This window comes from Delphinus delphis, chromosome 2, assembly GCF_949987515.2.
Source record: "Delphinus delphis chromosome 2, mDelDel1.2, whole genome shotgun sequence".
NCBI classification, from domain to species: Eukaryota; Metazoa; Chordata; class Mammalia; order Artiodactyla; family Delphinidae; genus Delphinus; species Delphinus delphis.
In genome coordinates, this window is record NC_082684.1 from 142,727,450 (window position 1) to 142,746,532 (window position 19,083).

Below are 19,083 nucleotides of genomic sequence, written 5' to 3' on the forward strand. Positions count from 1 at the left end.
GTTTGCCGAGCAAAGGGGAGCGTCTGCCTTGCTCTCATTCAAATCACCACACATTCCAACATATTGATGTCCAAATTAATGAAAACTTTTGATAGATTTATTCTCACAGCTTTTTAAATTTGAAGTTGGTACTTCTGATGTAAATGTCCCGGTACGATGGTGTTGCGGGTACATGAGTCGTTGATAGGATGAAATACCCTGTGCTATGATTGAAGAAACATCTGTTATGTGTTTATTATTATTATTGCTAGCTTCATGTCTGTCCATTAAGAGAAATCCATTCTCAAAGCCAGCCAGTTTGGCTTCAGCCCTCCTTTTGGTATGATACCCCTTTCTGTGACACCGACTGTTACCTGCTCCTCCCACCTCCCCAGATTTCAGGGACCATGTATTCTTTCTGTATCCTCTGCCCAGGCAAAACTCAGGCCTAGGAAGAGACTTAGGATCCAGCATTTTTCCCTCGGTATGATATTTAGACCAGTAAAATCTGCAAATAGAGATTCCAGGTCCAGGGGTTTTAAACCCTGTGGCAATTCTGGAGTAAAAGATAATTGGATCCCTGATAAAGATAGTTCAGACCACAGATAAGAGTTTTGTGATCCATGGATTTCCCTGGGTGCTTCTAAAATTTTATTGCCTATTGTTAAAAGATAAACTGAGGCATATTAAAAAATTTCAAGAGTTTATTCAGGCAAAAATTGATTTGAATTGGGCAGCATCCAATCTAGCAGATAGAAGGACTTTTATAGGCAGAAGAGAGTGGGCACAAGGAAGTTATACTAGGCAAAAAAGCAGGTTGGTTATTGCAAAGTCACTTTCCTCTAGGGGATGGCAGGGGTCTGTAAATTACCTAACGAGTGCTGACCAGGTGATTCCTGATGGACTCATTTAAGACATTTCTGGGAGAACTGAAACTGTAATCCAGTCTTGGTTTGGTGACGTGGGACTTAACATAAGAACTCCATTTGGGGCCTTCTGTCTTGTTTTTGACAGTTTCCCCTTCTGATCAGACTCTCAGCCTAAATGGGAGATGCGATCAAAATTTAAGGCATTAACACTACTCCCAGCTGCTGCTCTAAACTTCTCGCCCTTTCTTGCTGACGCTCTGTGGCATTCACAGGTCGTGATGTTGGGTTCACATTCTTTAAGTCGGTCATTCTCTTCATTCCTTTTCTGACATTCTAGTCTTAGGGAGATGATTTGCTTGGTAGTTAGCAGCTGTGAAGATGCACTTAGAGCTTTTGAGAGAAAACAGCACACCGGGGAGACTACTGTGATTATTATAAGCAGGATAATTCCCATTGTCAGGAGTACACTTTGGAGCCATGGTCCCCATGACCCAAAGCAGTCAGAATCAAATAAGTCAACGAAAGACCCCCGCTGAAGGAGTCACTTTCCTAAAGCCGACTGGCTTCTTCAGTGATCTTATAAGCTGAGTCTCAATTTCCCCCAAAGTATCAATCCAAGCGCAACAGGTGGTGTGGGCCACAGCATAAACACCTCTTTGCTCAGCTAAAAGATAATCAAGGGCTATGCTAGTATCAAGAACACTTTCCTCCAGAGAGTCTAGGGAATTCTGTTGGTCAGCTATTCCTTTAGCAGCAGATTCTGCAGTGTCTTCAAAAGTTAAGGAGAGATTCCTGATCATGGCTTCCTTTGCACTTACTCCTAGCCAGGAGAGTAAGGATCTATCAAAGAAGGCTAATTTTGAATCGTGAATGCCTCCTGGTCATTCCCATTTGAGTCTGTAGCTTGGAATTGGAAAGGGGACGGCCATGGAGGCCAGTAAAATTGAAGGTTCTGTAGACTGAACCTGGTTTTATTCACCTTTGCCTCGGGTTCCTTTCTTTGTATAGAGCCTGGATGCCAGTTTCCCTGGGCTTGGAATTGTTATCAGAGGCAGGGAAATGTACCTACAGGATGAGGGAATCTGACAGGCTAGAGAGAGCTGAGTGTGTTGCAGAGAAACTGAGGCATTGGAAATCAGTGAGAAGTTTGTGATGGACAGAATTACAGGATCACCAGCATCATGGCAAATCCAGCAGTCATTTGGAAGCTGAATTACCTCCTCTTGCAATGGCTTGAGATATGTAAACAATGGCATTATCTTTCCAGGCCAGAGCAAGACAAAAGGTGAACAAGAGAATCATAAAGACCTTCATGCTGTGAGAATTAGGAAAAGGATGGTCAGAGAGGGACAGAGGAATGGAAAGAAATGTTCTCAATCCAACAATTTGGGAGAAAGCAGTCTACCTCATATAAGCTACTTCTCTTCCTACTCGATTTGATTTTGAGCTCCCCTGCATGCGCAGGACCAGGCAGGTAGAGGCTTCTTCAGTTGCGAAATAACACTCCCAAGTTGTGAAATACACACCCAAGTTTCAACACCTTGATTTGGCAGCCGTGTCAGTGATCAAGAGTACTTGATAGGGTCCTTTCCATGAATCTCACTTTTGCAAGAGTGTCAGAGTAAAACAGTAGCTGTCTGTGAATGACAACAGATTTAAACATGCCCATGGTTAAAGATTTGATGAGAGTTCATTATAATGGAATTGATAAGGAAATTTGGTTATTTCTGTGATGTACAACATGTTAAGATAATAACTGGAATTATGATTGGTGACATTATACCAGGACATATTAGATTTTTAGGCATTTCATACAATTTCTAGAACACATATTAATAACATGCGTCCATACCAACATAACCTAAGAAGGTTTATTTGACAGTGCTTCCCACGTCATTTAATGAACCAAATAAACCTAATTAGTTTAAAATCTCTCTTTTACAGGGTGAGAGACACATCCTTTGAGATCTCCCAGGGACCCTCCAGGAAATCTCAAAGTTAGTCTGAGGTCAACAAGACTCCATTTAGAATTTGATTTTGAGAAAATGTCAGAAGTTTTGAACATTTGATTAAATCAGATCACATCATTATGAAATGATACTGAGTGATCTATTTAACCAAAGTGACAGCAGAAGATGTTAAAGGCAAATACAGAAAGTTCCACAGTTGTGAACAAAACTTCGCTCTTTTAATATTGGGAAGACTGGGTTTTCTTAAGTAATCAAAGACCTAATAAAGACAAGTGAAGCAGTCAATTATTTTGGTAAGAGACAACATCTTTGCTGTCCAGGCAGATTACTTAACAGGTAAAGAAAAGCCTCTGGTTACGATTTCATATTAAGAGGAGACCAATAATCTAAGAAAGCTTTGTCCTTTTAACAGAGAGAAAACTAAATCCTCATCTTGCACCAGTGTACTTTTGATATTAAAACTCATTCTTGAAAAATATACATGAATCCATTCTAATCTTAATCAGCTTGACCACACATAAAATTTCTTTTCTTTCCCAAGATTCCTTTTCCACACACTTCTACAACTTTTTTATATCCATTCAGATTTTGTCCTAATATTTTTAAATTTCTCTGTGTGAAGCAAGCAATAATTTTACTTTCCTTACCTACTTTTCTAGGCACAGTTGTTTCCTTTCACCCTTACTATTTCTAAGTAGCTTTAATTACGTAAATTGATTAGAATTTTTAACCCTTAGAATCATTAATTCATAGTGAAAACTAAGAAGTAAGCAATTGTGGACTATCTGTTACACTAGCATTCTGTGGCTTGGCAAATTTATAAATACATTTCATAATTTCTAGAAGCATGTTCTTCCTCATAGTAAGTTTTCTAATGTGGCCCAAAACATGTTTACTAATAGACGCAAATATTTTTAGTTCCTCTGTTAAAGGAAGCCAAAAGTGGATAAACTTATGTTCAGTAATTATGTTTCACTATCTTATCTTATTTGGAAATGATCTAGATATTCAATGACTTTCCGTTATTTAACTCATCTCAGTATAACTTTAAGATATCAACTTACCGAAAAGACTCTGGAAACTATTTTTAAGTAGACATGGCATAAAGCATAATTATTGTTGAAAACTTCATTTATAAACCTTCTCTTACATCTATTTAATTCAGTTGTTCTTAACAATTATGTTTAGTTTAGTCATGAAAATTTCATGAGGCATTATACAGGTAGCCATCGTCTTAGGTTATCTTTCTTGCTGACAGATTATGTAACAGAGTAACCTAGATAGAAGTATTACATTTAATGCTGATGACTCTGTGACATGCCTATTGTAATTAAACCAACGAATTTAAACTATCTTTTACTTAAGATTATCCTAGATCACATGAACTTGGAAAACATTTGGGTTAGTTTCTGTATTTCTGAGAGTATACTTGATTTATATCAATGTTTGCCTTTCAAGTAAATAAAGCTCATTACAAATTAATTTTGGCAATACCATTGCAGGTGGAAAAAAGTCACAAATTTATTACATACATACATAGACATATATAAAAATACAGGCAGATACAAACAGAGATCTTACAGCTTTGCTTTTAAATTTTAGCCATGAGACAGGAATGATGATAATGCAAAACTCACTAGTTTATAGAGAACAGTTGGATACAAATTGTGTTTCTGCTGAATGGTATTAGTTAAGGTGAATTGCTCAGATGGCTTAAACTTTTTACTAATATCTGAGTAAGAGATTTTAAGGTTTTTCATAGGCCAAGTTTTTAAAATACGCTTTCCTTTGTTTTTCCTACTTCTGATAAGAATTACCTTGGTTTCTGGAGAAGACCAGGGAGAACGCTTACATCTCAAAAGGCACAGGGGAAGAACACAGGTTCCACCAAGAAGGACTTTTGTTCCTTAAGCCCAGGTCTTTGACAATATCCGCAAGCCTTTTGAGATCATAGGGGAGGATCTGGGATTGGTAAAAAGGATAGGTGGGCTTTGAATTATTTCTAGAGCCACATTTCTATTCTTGTAAAGACTTGATTTGTAAGACAGTATAGTTGTGTTTAATTCCTCAAAAAAATTCAGTTGGAACCTGAATGATATCAAGGTGCCGACCCACTTATCCAACTACATTATCCTCAGTTTGCTTCTTTATATCAGAGAGAAGATCTTCAACTAAGAGGGAAATCAAAAGATTCCTATGTTCTAGATTTAGAGCTGTGTTTCTTTGGAATGTTTTTAGTAAATCCTCCCACAAAAACCTTCAGAATGTTTTTATTTCCCTCTGGGTACATAGTTTCATTTTAGATTAGGGGAGGTCTTAAAAAAAGTTCCTTTCAGGCTCTGAATATCAGCTTCCACTTTGGCCAGCTTTTGACCATAGACTTTAAAAAAATTCATTTTTAATATCTGGTCAGGTTTCAACTGGTACAAATAGTAAATATTCCTGGCAGTATTAATGATCCCATGGATGAAAGAGGGGTCCCCAAAGAGGGTGCAAAAGATACCATCTTTCTGAGCTCCAGGGCCACTCCCAAAGATAAGCAAAAGAAAGAAAGACTTAGACAATTCACCTGAGAGCTGGCAGCAGTCAGCAGGACCCTAGCTGCACATGGAGTGCAACCCACATTTCTGTCCAGCTATATCTACCTGCAAATGGGGTGCCACTGGCATTTCTGTGTGATCATATTTTTAGGTTTCCCCAACCTGACGGTTGCCAAGAGAAGTTCTCAGGATACACAACAAGACAGACAAGAAGGCAATAGCTATCCCTGAGGGATAAAGGTGCCAGTGGGTACCTATAAGCAAATTCATGAGTCATGGTTCAAAGCTCTAATTCTTTTTTTTTTTTTGGCCTTTTTTCAAGTTTATTTATTTATTTATTTATTTTTGGCTGTGTTGGGTCTTCGTTTCTGTGCGAGGGCTTTCTCTAGTTGCGGCAAGCGGGCACCGGTATGCGGGCCTCTCACCATCGCGGCCTCTCTTGCTGCGGAGCACAGGCTCCAGACGCGCAGGCTCAGTAGCTGTGCCTCACGGGCCTAGTTGCTCCGCGGCATGTGGGATCCTCCCAGACCAGGGCTCGAACCCGTTTCCCCTGCATTGGCAGGCAGATTCTCAACCACTGTGCCACCAGGGAAGCCCTGAAGCTCTAATTCTTACCAATGTTTTTTCCTGCCAATTTGAATTTGAAGAGGAATGGACAATGTAAAACTTCACCTACCTCTCTCCACCAATCACCGCAGATAGAGATCTAGGACAGCTGACTCTGGTAAGAATTGTCCCCCTTTGCCGGTTTCTGCCAATTTTCTTAGCATCCTGTCTGCAGGTCTGGAGAGAGTGGGTGTCCCAGCAGGTGTCATCCTGGTCACCAGACACTGGAAAGGAGGAAAGATAATTTTCCCTCTACCCTTTATAGTGAGTGCTTTGCTGAGACCCCTGTTCCTCCTGGGCACCTCCTAAATGGATAAGCTTATCTAGTTTAAAAGTTCTCTACTATGGCCACTGTAGTTCAAGATTGTCTTTGGTAAGGTTAACCTGATTGTTCAGCCTTAAAATGAAAGTTTACTCACCCGAGGCCTCACACTAAACCCAATCCAGCATAAGTCAGACCCCATCTGACCCTGGACCTGGTCCAGTATCTAAGTCAGATCCAGTCTGACTCCAGCTGGTTTCCAGACCCAGTCTGGAAAAAGAAAAGCTCAAATAAAGTCTGAAAGTTCATAACAACAAAAGCTGTGGAGCTAGGATTTGAGAGGGACTTGCCCATACCTCCAGAGGCAGTGAGAAAGCAGCGAGCCCAGCGGGCTCACAGGTACCTACGCCTGGTTGCTTGTTGTTCCTGTGGGTTTTTGGGGGTCTCCTCAGTTCCCTCTTCTGACATCAGAGCTGTGACAAGATAAACTGAGGCATACTAAAAAATGTAAGAGTTTATTTGAACAAAAATTGATTCAAATCAGACAGCACCCAGTCTAGCAGATAGGAGCTCCAAGGAGCTGTACAAAATGAAAGACTTTTATAGGCAGAAGGGCGTGAGGACAAGCAAGTGATACTAGGCAAAAAACGGGTTGGTTGCCGCAAAGTTACTTTCCTTTTGGGGCTGGTGGGCGTCTATCAGGCAGATTACCTAACTAGTGCTGACCAGGGGATTCCTGATTGACTCTAAGATTCCCTTGGTGGGAGAGCTGAAACTGCAATTAAGTTTCAGTTTGGTGAGGGTCTGGGGCTTAGAGACTCCATTTTCGGCCTGTTGTCTTGTTTTTAACAATATTTTATAATTAACATCTATATGTCTTTTAATTTGTAAAGAGCTTTAATCCATTTTCTGTCATTTACTCATCATAATGATCCTATGAAGATGGAATTGTTGTCAGTTGTTTTAATTAACTATAAATTATCAACGTTGTTAATGGTTAATAATAATAAGTGAGATAAGGTATGTAATACACTTAGTACTGAGCTTTTGGGCTTAGAGAATACAAGCAATAAGTTGGCTATTACTGTGATTTTTTAAAACCTTCACCCTTACTTTTAGACACAAGGAAAATGAGGCTCGCAGCTATTAAGGAACTTGCTTGCCTAAGGTTCACATGGCTAGTAAGAGTGGAGTGGGGATTGAAATGTCATGTCAGCCTTTTCTGAGACACACCCTCTATAGCAGCTTAAATCGCATGGTCTTGCCCAAGGTCGAGAGTAACCCACTCTGCTGCATACTGGTTCTGTGACCCTGGGCAAGGCCATGCTATTTAAGCTTTTCTATCAAACTATGCCATGGCCAATGAAATCACAGAATCAAAGGTCTGAGCTTAAATCTTGGATGTGATAACAAATTTCTCAGACCATGGAATTCTACACCTCTTCTTGGTGGACTGGACAGAGGCCACAGCTTCCCTTCCACAAATAGCCACAAAATGGTTTTATTTAGACGTAGAAATTTATACACTTGAGCTACTTTACTAGGAGCATTTTCTGCTAGAATTAATTTGTTATAAGGTAGTGCCCGTTGGAGAGAGATTTTATTTATTTATTTTTGGTTGCTTTTGGTTCTTCATTGCTGCACACGGGCTTTCTCTAGTTGCGGTGAGCAGGGGCTACTTTTCATTGCGGTGCGTGGGCTTCTCATTGCGGTGGCCTCTCGTTGCAGAGCACGGGCTCTAGGCGCATGGGCTTCAGTAGTTGTGGCACACGGGCTCAGTAGTTGTGGCTCACGGGCTTAGTTGCTCCGCGGCATGTGGGATCTTCCCAGACCAGGGCTCAAACCCATGTCCCCTACATTGGCAGGCGGATTCTTAACCACTGTGCCACCAGGGAAGCCCTGGAGAGATATTTTAAAATATTAACAACCAACTGGTGATACAGGATTTTCCCAAATGTTCTCTCACATCTTTGAGCTCGTTATAATTTGTTTCCTCCACTTACTTCTCAACACAGCACCATGAGAAGTCCCTGCATCTGCATGTTTACATAAGCAAGAAAGTGCATTCAAATGCTTCCATCTGAAGCATATTATTCGTGTGAGAGCACTCATCTTGCTAGATGGTAAGGTTGTCTGAAGATGTACTTTGGGGTGCCTGAGCCCACAGGGCTAGAAACACCAGATTATGTTTCACTTTCAATTTCCTCATTTGCAAGAGGAGGATTTCAGTAATAAAATGCAGCTGGAATTGGTCTGTGGCTGAATCAGTATCCTGAGAAACAAGGTGGTAATGAGGTAGCAAGGAAAGAGGTGGGGGAAAGGATGGATAGTGCGAAATGGGCTCCCTCTAAAAAAAATCGTCCCATCAGGAAATCCTGGGATGGGTCTTTCCTTGGTGGTTGGGATGGGACTCTTGTTAAGCGTTTGCTTACTACTAACCAGTGCCTTTTATTATTATTATTTTTTTTCCTTTTATTATTTTTTAAAAACTAGTTTGTCATTTTGCTAACCTGTAAAATCCCTCTCACCGCTTGCCCACTTCCCTGATCATCGGTTTGGAAGTGTGTACATATTTTAACATAGAATTTGTGATGACTGTTTCCTTTTCCAAATAATAATGTCAGACAAACACTGCCTAAAATGGACAAGATGTTTCTTCACTGACTGTGTGATGGGAGCAATTAGCTGTGTCTATTAGACCTACAAGGGCTGACCTGACTGAGGTCCCTCCTACCTTATCAGGTCTGGCACAAGTGTGTCATCTAGACCGGAAGTTGCAATGCAAAGGGCCAAGACAAAATCAGGCTTACAGGCAGGGTTTTTTTGGCTCAAACAAGTGAAAAAATATTTTTTTAACAGTTGCCAACTTTAGAACAAATCTGAAGTGTTCACATCAAAAGAAGTTTCTGGCATTTTTGGAAAAATACAAAGCTCTGTACACAGGGCACATTGCCCATAGTGACATGAGGTACTGGTCAGGTAGCTCTGTCGTTTAGAAGGGGCTGTACTTTCTAGGATGCCCACCTCTTCCTGATGTCTTGAGAAAAGCTTGGTTCCTGTAGGCATTTGAGATTATAATCCTAGAGGATTAATCAAGAACTGCCACCTCCCTCCCCCGCCCCCCAAAAAAACCAGCCAGCCACCAAATATTACCATGTCTCAATATTTACTATAGGTGATCTTGGGTAGCCTCGCCTGCAGTGGCTTGAAGCAGGATTTTGGTTCCCAGACAGAGACTGAAGTCAGGCTGCAGCTATGACAGAGCTGAATCCTAGCCACTAGACCGGTGGCCAGTGACAAGGCCCTGGTCCATATGGCTTTGCAGAAAAGGAATTTCCACAAAGAAACGGGAAGTAGTGAACCAAGTAAAGTGTTTATTAGGAGGAAAAAGGGTATGTGTGGAAAGACACACGGGTGGACTCAGAGAGAGAGTCGTGCCCTTGTGGTAGTTTGAATCACTTATATGGGGCATTTCTTCCGGGTTTCCTCTGGCCAATCATCTTGCTTTGCCTGGCTCCGAGTCCATATTTGGCTTATCTCAGGGTCCACCCATGTGTGCACGTGCATCTCTTAGCCAAGATGGATTCTAGCGAAGAGGGCTATGGGTAGGTTGACATCACTCCCTTTCTGATCTCCAAGGAGCCTTTCTGTGCATGTATAGTCGGGAAGGTCTCCTTGACCTCGAGAATGAGAAATATGTGGTCTTTTATCTGGGCAGGGCTCCGCCCCTCCTCCTCTTCAGTTTGGAGTATCTGTCCACAGGGGACAAACTCCAGCTGCTCAGCCTGGGGCCCATCTATCTCCTGCCTCATAGGAACCCACAGTGATATGTTGATATTTGGGAGAAGGTGTATGTGGTCAGTTCACACTTGGACGTGTGCATATTAATTTGTTTCTGTGGTGGGTTGTCTCTCCACTCTCCCCTCCCCCAACGCAGCAAGTCCCAGCGAGGCCAGAGCACAGGCTCTGAGATGAGGCAGACCTACCTTCGGATTCCGGTTGTGCCATTCACTAGTCACGTGGTGTGGGGCAAGTCATTAACCTCTCCCAGTCCCAGTATCCTCCTGTGTAAAAGGAGGATGCGGGCTTCCCTGGTGGAGCAGTGGTTAAGAATGCACCTGCCAGGGGTTTCCCTGGTGGCGCAGTGGTTGAGAGTCCGCCTGCCGATGCAGGGGACATGGGTTCGTGCCCCGGTCCGGGAGGATCCCACATGCCGTGGAGCGGCTAGGCCCGTGAGCCATGGCCGCTGAGCCTGCGCGTCCGGAGCCTGTGCTCCGCAACGGGAGAGGCCACAACAGTGAGAGTCCCGCGTATCAAAAAAAAAAATGCACCTGCCAGGACAGGAAAAAAGACGCAGATGTAGAGAATGGACTTGAGGACACGGGGAAGGGGAAGGGTAAGCTGTGACGAAGTGAGAGAGTGGCATGGACGTATATACGCTACCAAATGTAAAATAGATAGCTAGTGGGAAGCAGCCACATAGCACAGGGAGATCAGCTCGGTGCTTTGTGACCACCTAGAGGGGTGGGATAGGGAGGGTGAGAGGGAGATGCAAGAAGGAGGGGATATGGGGATATATGTATACGTATAGCTGATTCACTTTGTTATAAAGCAGAAACTAACACACTCTTGTAGAGCAATTATCCAATAAAGATGTTAAAAAAAAAAAAAAGAATCCGCCTGCCAACTCAGGGGACACAGGTTTGAGTCCTGGTCCAGGAAGATCCCACATGCCACAGAGCAGCTAAGCCCGTGTGCCACAACTACTGAGCCCACATGCCACAACTACTGAAGCCCACGTGCCTAGAGCCCGTGCTCTGCAACTAGAGAAGCCACTGCAATGAGTGAGAAGCCCACACACCGCAACGAAGTGTAGCCCCTGCTTGCCACAACTAGGGAAAGCCCGCATGCAGCAACAAAGACCCAACGCAGCCAAAAATAAATAAAAATAAATAGACAAAAAATGAGGATGCTGTGAGGGTAAAATGAGCAAATGCCTGGCACAGACCTGACCCACTTTAACACCAAACACATGTTCCCTGCTTCTGTTCTCCCCCTTCAAGCCAATAACGAGGTTGAGTTGGCAAGCTCTTTCACTGAGTTGACAGCCAAATGGGTTACAGTGGTTGCTGGAAAACACACAGAGCCCTCCACGTGGAGCAGTGGTGTGACCTGGAACACCGTTTAATACAGAAAGCCCCTTCTGGAGCAGCCTGGGCATCCTGAAGGTTCAGGTGCCCCAAGTCAGCGGGATCTGTCAAGGCCATATCTTCCCTCGGGGTGGAGGTGTCCTTTGTCAGCTTGTTGCTGAACTATGACTACTTTAACAGGAAGGATGGAGGCTGTGAATTTGAGATCAGATTTCAGAGCAGAGCCCAAAGGCGTCCAGTTACGTGTGAACACAGCAGGAGAAATAACAATAGGGAGTGAGATACGCTCAGAGTGTTATACATGAATTCACATTCAATAAAAAACCCTTCCAGCTATAATTATCACATTTTTGCTAATATTGAGATTCTAGATGTCAAACTTAATATTGAGTAAACTAATTACAGAATATTTGTTTCCTAGGCTTGACAGACAATCTTTTTTATTGAAAGTTTTCAAATGCTTTCTTTTCTTGGGTAAAACTGATGAACCTACATGACCAGCGCTTGGGGATAGAACCCCAGGAGCATCTCACCTTTTGGCTTCCCCCCCCCCCCCCCCCCCCCCGCCTTCCATCTCCCCCATTCCAAGTTCTGTTTTGTGTTCTTTTGTTGAGGGCACTACTTTCAGACTGTGTTAATGTGTCTTTTTTATGCACTTGCCGAATAGTTCTCCGTGGAATTGCCTCTTAAGGTTTCCTCTTTGGCTGTGACACGTTCAGACTCAAATTGTTGTGCTCAGTAGGGCCATTGTCACATTATAGCAGGGAAAATGCTTCATCATGTGTTATAGAGCAAGATGGAATCTTCGCTAAGGAGCTCAGGGATCAAAGCAGGGGGAAAAGATTAATTTTTATGCATCAAGTCATTACAGAGGGAGAAGGAGACATTAAGATTGCCAGAGAGGAGATTTTCTCATCTAATAGCAACGCAGAGACTGTGTTGGGAGGACCATTGGCTCTGTTCTCGGATTTGTTTTTTACTTTTAAAATGCTCACATCTAGGTCATAAGCTTGTTTACACATATTTCAGGTTTTATAAAGGGCCTCCCTTAATAAAAGATACCACTTTCCCAGGATTTATGTACATCCAAAAATAAAAGAATAGTTTTTACTCCATAAAGGTTCATAGCTATATTTCAGGCAATTTTGAAAATAAAAGACAGAAACTAGAAAAGGCAAAGAAATCCCTCTTTACCCTATATTCCTAATCCAGCAACTCTGGTGATGTGTTTCCTTTTCATCTTTTAAATGATGCTACTATTTAAGGTGCTTGCCAACATATGTCTGAGATTTTATATCCTGTTTCTTTTGCTTACCTAATAATATACTATACATGATTTTCCACACCCTAACATAGATTCTCTCAAGCACATGTGCCCAGTTTGTTTAGTTCTTCTATTATTAGACATTTGGATAGCTTCCTTTTTTTTCTACTCTAAATAATATATTTGCACACCAGGATTTTGCTGTATTTTGATTTATATTCCTAGGATAAATTTCCCAAAGTGGAATTTCTGGATCAAAGATTATAAATATTAACATTTTTATGCAAACTGCAAAATTGCTTTCTAAAAGAATTATACCAATAGAATGCCCTGTCACACCACATCCGATGCCATTTTAGTTAATTTGTACCTTTTGCACCTTTAGGGTTATCATTTTCATATTAAATTTTTTGATAAATCGCCAAGCATCACATATGGCAGCAATTATTACCAATAATTCCCCTCAAGAAATAAACACTCTAACATTTAATGACAAAACGTTAGTATGGGAGAGTGTTTAAGAACAGTATAGAGTGATGAAGGGGGTAGATTTGGGAGTCAGGCTGCCTGGGCTCAAAGTTGGGCTCTACTACTTACTAGCTAAGTGATCTTAGGTCAGAATTTTTCAACTTCAGCAATATTGACATTTGGAGCTGATAATTTTTTGCTGTGGGGAGCTGTACCGTACATTGTAGGCTGTTTAACAACATCCCTGGCCTCTACCCACCTTCTCCCCAATGTGACAAACAAAATGTCTCCCAACATTGCCAACTGTTCCTTGGGGACAGTGCCTCCCTCCTTTAAGAATCATTGCCTTTGGCAAATTACCAACGCTTCAGTCCTCAGTTTTTGTATATATGGGGGTAAAAATAATGCTCACCTCCAGGAGCTATTGGGAAGGCTAAGCAGATATGTCCCTGTAGAGCCTGGAGAACAGGGGCTGCCACATGCCAGGTACTCGGTCAGTATCAGCTATTGTTAATATTGAATTCTTAAGACAGCTGTTAAGGAAAATGCTTGTTTGTTATTCTTACTATAAAAATGACTGTATAGTTTGAAAATTTTAGGAAGGTATTAGAAGCTAATAAGGATCTCCTATAACCCTAATAGCCTGGGACAACCCTATTAACATTGAGGTGTATTTTCTTATGCAGCTAGAAGAGTTACTGGCACATTTTTTTTTTTTTTTTTTTTTTTTTTTTTTTTTGCGGTACGCGGGCCTCTCACTGTTGTGGCCTCTCCCGTTGCGGGGCACAGGCTCCGGACGCGCAGGCTCAGCGGCCACGGCTCACGGGCCCAGCCGCTCCGCGGCATGTGGGATCCTCACGGACCGGGGCACGAACCCGTGTCCCCTGCATCGGCAGGCGGACTCTCAACCACTGTGCCACCAGGGAAGCCCTACTGGCACATTTTAATTGCTCAATAAATGTGTTGAATGAATATGAAACACGAGATGAGGTTATACATACCATATACAAAGTTTTACATCCTATTTTTCTCCCTTACCACTGCATTGTGACTTTTTGCCTCTACGTTTGGAAATTCTTTGAAAAGATGTTTAATACATGTATAATATCAACTCTGTGACTGTTCTCTCATTTAATTAGTCATCATATCATTTTTGGCCTGTGCATGATGTTTTTTATAAATAGTATTTTTTCTAAATTATGAAAAATTTCAAACATATATAAAAGTTGAAATAGTACAGCATATACCCACACTTTAAATGTTTTTTAAACATTGTGCCATATTTTATCTTTTTATTTGTGTGTGTGTGTGTATCTGCATGGATATAGACATGTATATTGAGTATTTTTTATTGTTTTGTGGCACCATTTAAAAGTAAACTACAGGGGCTTCCCTGGTGGCGCAGTGGTTGAGAGTCCGCCTGCTGATGCAGGGGACACGGGTTCGTGCCCCGGTCTGGGAAGATCCCACATGCCGCGGAGTGGCTGGGCCCATGAGCCATGGCCGCTGAGCCTGCGCGTCCGGAGCCAAGTAAATTGCAAACATCATAACATTTCACTCTTAAAGACTTTAGCGTGCCTCTCCCAAGAATAAAGACATTCTCGTGCATAATCTTAAGGTACTGAATTTGTCTGATTATTCCCTTGTAGTGTCCTTTAACTTGTTCCTCCAGCCTCTGGATTTCCTGTAAACTGAAGTTGGGTCTAAAGTCTTAATTAGATTTAGGTAAACCATTTTGGCAAGGATATTTCATTAGTAGTTGCATCATCAGGAGGATAGAACATAAGGTTGTCCCATGATCACTCATGTGAAGTTTGATTACTCGGTTCAGGTGATGACCACTAGATTCCTTTACTTAGAGGTATGTTTTTCCTTTTGCAATTAGTACATTTTCTACAGGGTACTCGTTTGGTATCATATGACTACTCTATTCCCCAACAGTTTTTCACCTAACGGTGTTTAGCATCATTGGTGATTCTTGCCTAAACCAGTTATTTCATTGGGAGCTTCAAGTGGTGATTTTTATAATTCTTTTATATCACTTACATTTAATAGCTGATATTCTTCTGAAAAAAGAAAAGTTTTCCCTTTCTAAATGCAGGGTAAATTCTTACTTCTTATGTTCTAAGTACTAATTTAAAGCGATAAATGAGTTTTGCTTATTTCTCTCTCTCACACTTACTTTCTTTAGTGCTGTGCAGTCAAATTATAATAATTTTCTGATACTCAGGTTTTCTATTGGGCACCCCTCCAAGGTGACTTCTGTATCTTTTGGCATCCATGTCTTTTGGTAGTCTCTGGGTTTCCGTCTTTTTTGACTCATTGTGTTCCAAGCTTACTTTCACATTTTATGCCTCAGCTCTGGAATCAGCCATTTCCCCAAGAAACCTTGATTCCTTTTAGTCATGAATGATATAAATAATCTTTTGATGAATACCTTTGTAGGTAAGATTTTTACCAGAATTGCTAGATTTGAAATTAGTTTGACAAAGATTATGAACTATTTAATGCCTTTAAATATACTTGCCAAGTTTCTGTACAGCAGTTAGCAATAATCAACATTCCTTCTAATGATTGAGAATGTCTGTCTCACTGCGTTCATACTGAAATTAACTTTTTTGTATGACGATAACTCTATTACAGTAAGATTGAACAGCTCGGTTTTATGGATGTTTATAAGTTTATTAGTTTTCTATTGTGGTAATTATTTGAAAGTTTAAAAAATACATCAGAGACTTTAATCCTCTGTCTACTGTGCTTGTTGAAAACCATTTTTCTAGAGTGTTTTTGTGTTTTCTTGGCTGTCAGACTTTTTAATTTCTAAGTGGTCAAATGTATTTACATTTTCCTTGATGATTTCATCCATTTCTCTAGTGCTTAGGCATTCCTTGCCCAAACCAAGGAAAGTTAAATATTTCTGTATATTTTTCTCCCATTTAAAAAATGTAAGCAAAACTAAGCTTTTAATATTTATTCGTTTTCAAACCATGTGGAATATATTTAATGCTGTAGTTTGAGGTGAGAATCTAACTTAATTTTTCCCCCCAAAGCCAGTTTTCCTTATGCCACAGGAGGGATAATCTGTCACTTTCTCACTGGTATGTAACTGTCTGCATCATATATGTAGTTCGCTAGATAGATAGATGGATGGATGGATAGATAGAGATATCAATGTCAATTTTTGCACCAGTACCATACTTTTTTAAATTATTGAAGCTTTTAAGTACATGTTAAAATACAAGGCCCTTCTTGTCTTTTCTTTTACCTTTTTTTCCCTTCAAAATGAACTTTGGAATAATTTTGTCATTTTCAGAAAAGAGTTCATTACATTTAAATGATTTCTCATTTTCTAGATGGAACGTTGGGATTTTGTAATAACACTAGAAATTGCTTTGGGATAAGGTAACTACAGTAATGTGAAAGTATTTGAAGTTGTGACAGTCCTCTGAGATGGAGCATGGTCAGTGTTGGGTGGGCTTAGTAGCACTTAGGTCTTAAAAGACTCTCATGGTGAAGACAAATGTCCCCTGTTTATGGCTTAAAAAGATCAGCGTGATTGCTGTAACCAGAGTTTCTAATCCAAAAATTGAGATACTTGGTCTGATAGGTGGAATGATATTTATGGGAATAAAGGGAGATATCATAAATTTGAGCTGTCTGGAAACTTTGAGATGTGTATAGCCATTGGTCATTCAGCCACTAGATTCAGATGTTCATTTGGGGGTGGTATGTTCCAATCCAAGTAGTGTTTTGCTTTCCTCTTAACATAGGTTAAACTGTCCAAGACATACTTTACACGGAGAAAGCCATCATGGGCGAAGTCTCTGAATATCAAGCTATGTAGTAGCTCAGATCCTTACAGTATGATCAGTATTATACAGTGGTGAAAAATATGTTCTCTGGCATCAGACAGACATTGGTTTGGATCTTCACTCTGCCTCTTCCCAGCACTGTGACCTTGGATAATAACAGTATATCTGGGGGGAGGAGAGAGGGGGGAGGGATAAATTAGCAGTTTGAGATTAGCAGATACAAACTACTATATATAAAATAGATAAACAACAAGGTCCTACTCTATAGCACAGGGAACTATATTCAATATTTTATAACAAACTATAATAGAAAGGAATCTAAAAAAGAATACATATATATGTATATTTATACATAAACCACTTTATATATGTGTGTGTGTGTATACACCAGCTTTATATATGTAAAAATGAATCACTTTGCCATACACCAGAAACTAACACAACATTGTAAATCAACTATACTTCAGTTTAAAAAAGAAATTAATTAAAGAATATATATATGGGCTTCCCTGGTGGCGCAGTGGTTGAGAGTCTGCCTGCCGATGCGGGGGACACGGGTTCGTGCCCCGGTCCGGGAGGATCCCACATGCCGCGGAGCGGCTGGGCCCGTGAGCCATGGCCGCTGAGCCTGCGCGTCCAGAGCCATTGCTCCGCGATGGGAGAGGCCACAACAGTGAGAGGCCCGCGTACCGCCAAAAAAAAAAAAAAAGAATATATATGTACCTGCCTCATGGAGTTGAGAAGATTAAATGAGATGCAGTATGTAAAGTACTCAGCAGTGCCTGGCATACAATAAAAACTTAATCATATCAGCTGTATTGTCCCTATCATCAGTGCAATTAGTCCTGCTGCTATTATTATTGTGGTTGTTTTGTTATTGCTTAGGATCAAGATGACTGAAAACTCCTCATGGACCCTAGCTCTGTTGTGATTCCATATGGAATCTCAGTTACAGTCAGCTCAAAGATTCTACTGACTGCTTTCTAGCCCTGAGAAGTGGTATGTTTTTCTGTGACAAGGAGTCACTGCTACCTCCAGTGCCCTCAGTGGGAGGACATACAGGGCCAGTACAACACCCAAAAAGCTAAAGGAGTGAAAAGTGATAGCGCTTCAGAGTTCTGAGACAAAAGCAGTGAAAAACAAAAACCAGAATTCCCCATCCATTCTTAGACTCTCCTTGAGAAGGCACACATTCTAGGACTAAGTATAGCCGAAGTCAAAGCGTTAACTTACGTGTTTGTCTGTTATAAGTAGTGTATTTCATGTTCTTTTCTTGGCATTAAGAGATAATATTTCTATTCTTTCTCTTAAAAGAAGATTAGGTCTGATTACCATCTTTATAACAGTATTAACAACACAGGACAGCCTTTTACAAATTCAGCCTCTAATTTAAATGTGACATTATGGAGCTGTCTGGGCATTTGGATAATTCCTTCAGACATCTCAGAGTGGCACGTAAAGGGTCATTAATCAGCAGCTCAATATTTTATTCACATAGTGGCTGGAAAAAAGCAGGAGAAAGTCTTGGATCTGAGATGAGAAAGGAATTATTAGTAACATATTGCATCAAAATAATCAGATTTCTAAATGAGCAAGGGAAGTTAAAAAAGAGTTAGCCTGGCCAAGACCTTAGGCTCCCTAAGAAAGAGCAATTACAGGTCTAACTGGCGAAAAGCACTAAGCTATAATCCAAGTGACAGAGAGTTTCCTATTTCTAGATCAGGGTTAGCCCATAAACTGATCACAGTAAAGTGTTTTAAGTCTCTATAAGCCGCTACAGATAGCCTAGGATGCTGGTAGAGTCTTTCAAATCTGTTCCCTCCTTTCCCTTCCTACCGCCAATGCCTTTGCTCACGTCGTCTTAATTATTTCTCAACTCACTTCTGACCAACTCAACACTAGTCTCCCCATCTTGGCTTCCTCAGACCTTTTCCCCTTCCTACTTGCTGTAAGGACTCTCTTTCTAAAACTCAAAGCAGGCCCTGTCACCTCTACCTAAAATTCTTCCATGTCTCTTTTATGATTTGTTCACTTTTCAAGACATATGTTATACCTCGATAAAAAATGACAGGAAGGGAGTAGCCATGTTGAGAAGGTCTGGGGAGGATCCAGACCGGGCAGGAGCTGCAAGCTTTAAGATTCCAAGTGGGAACATTTGATTTT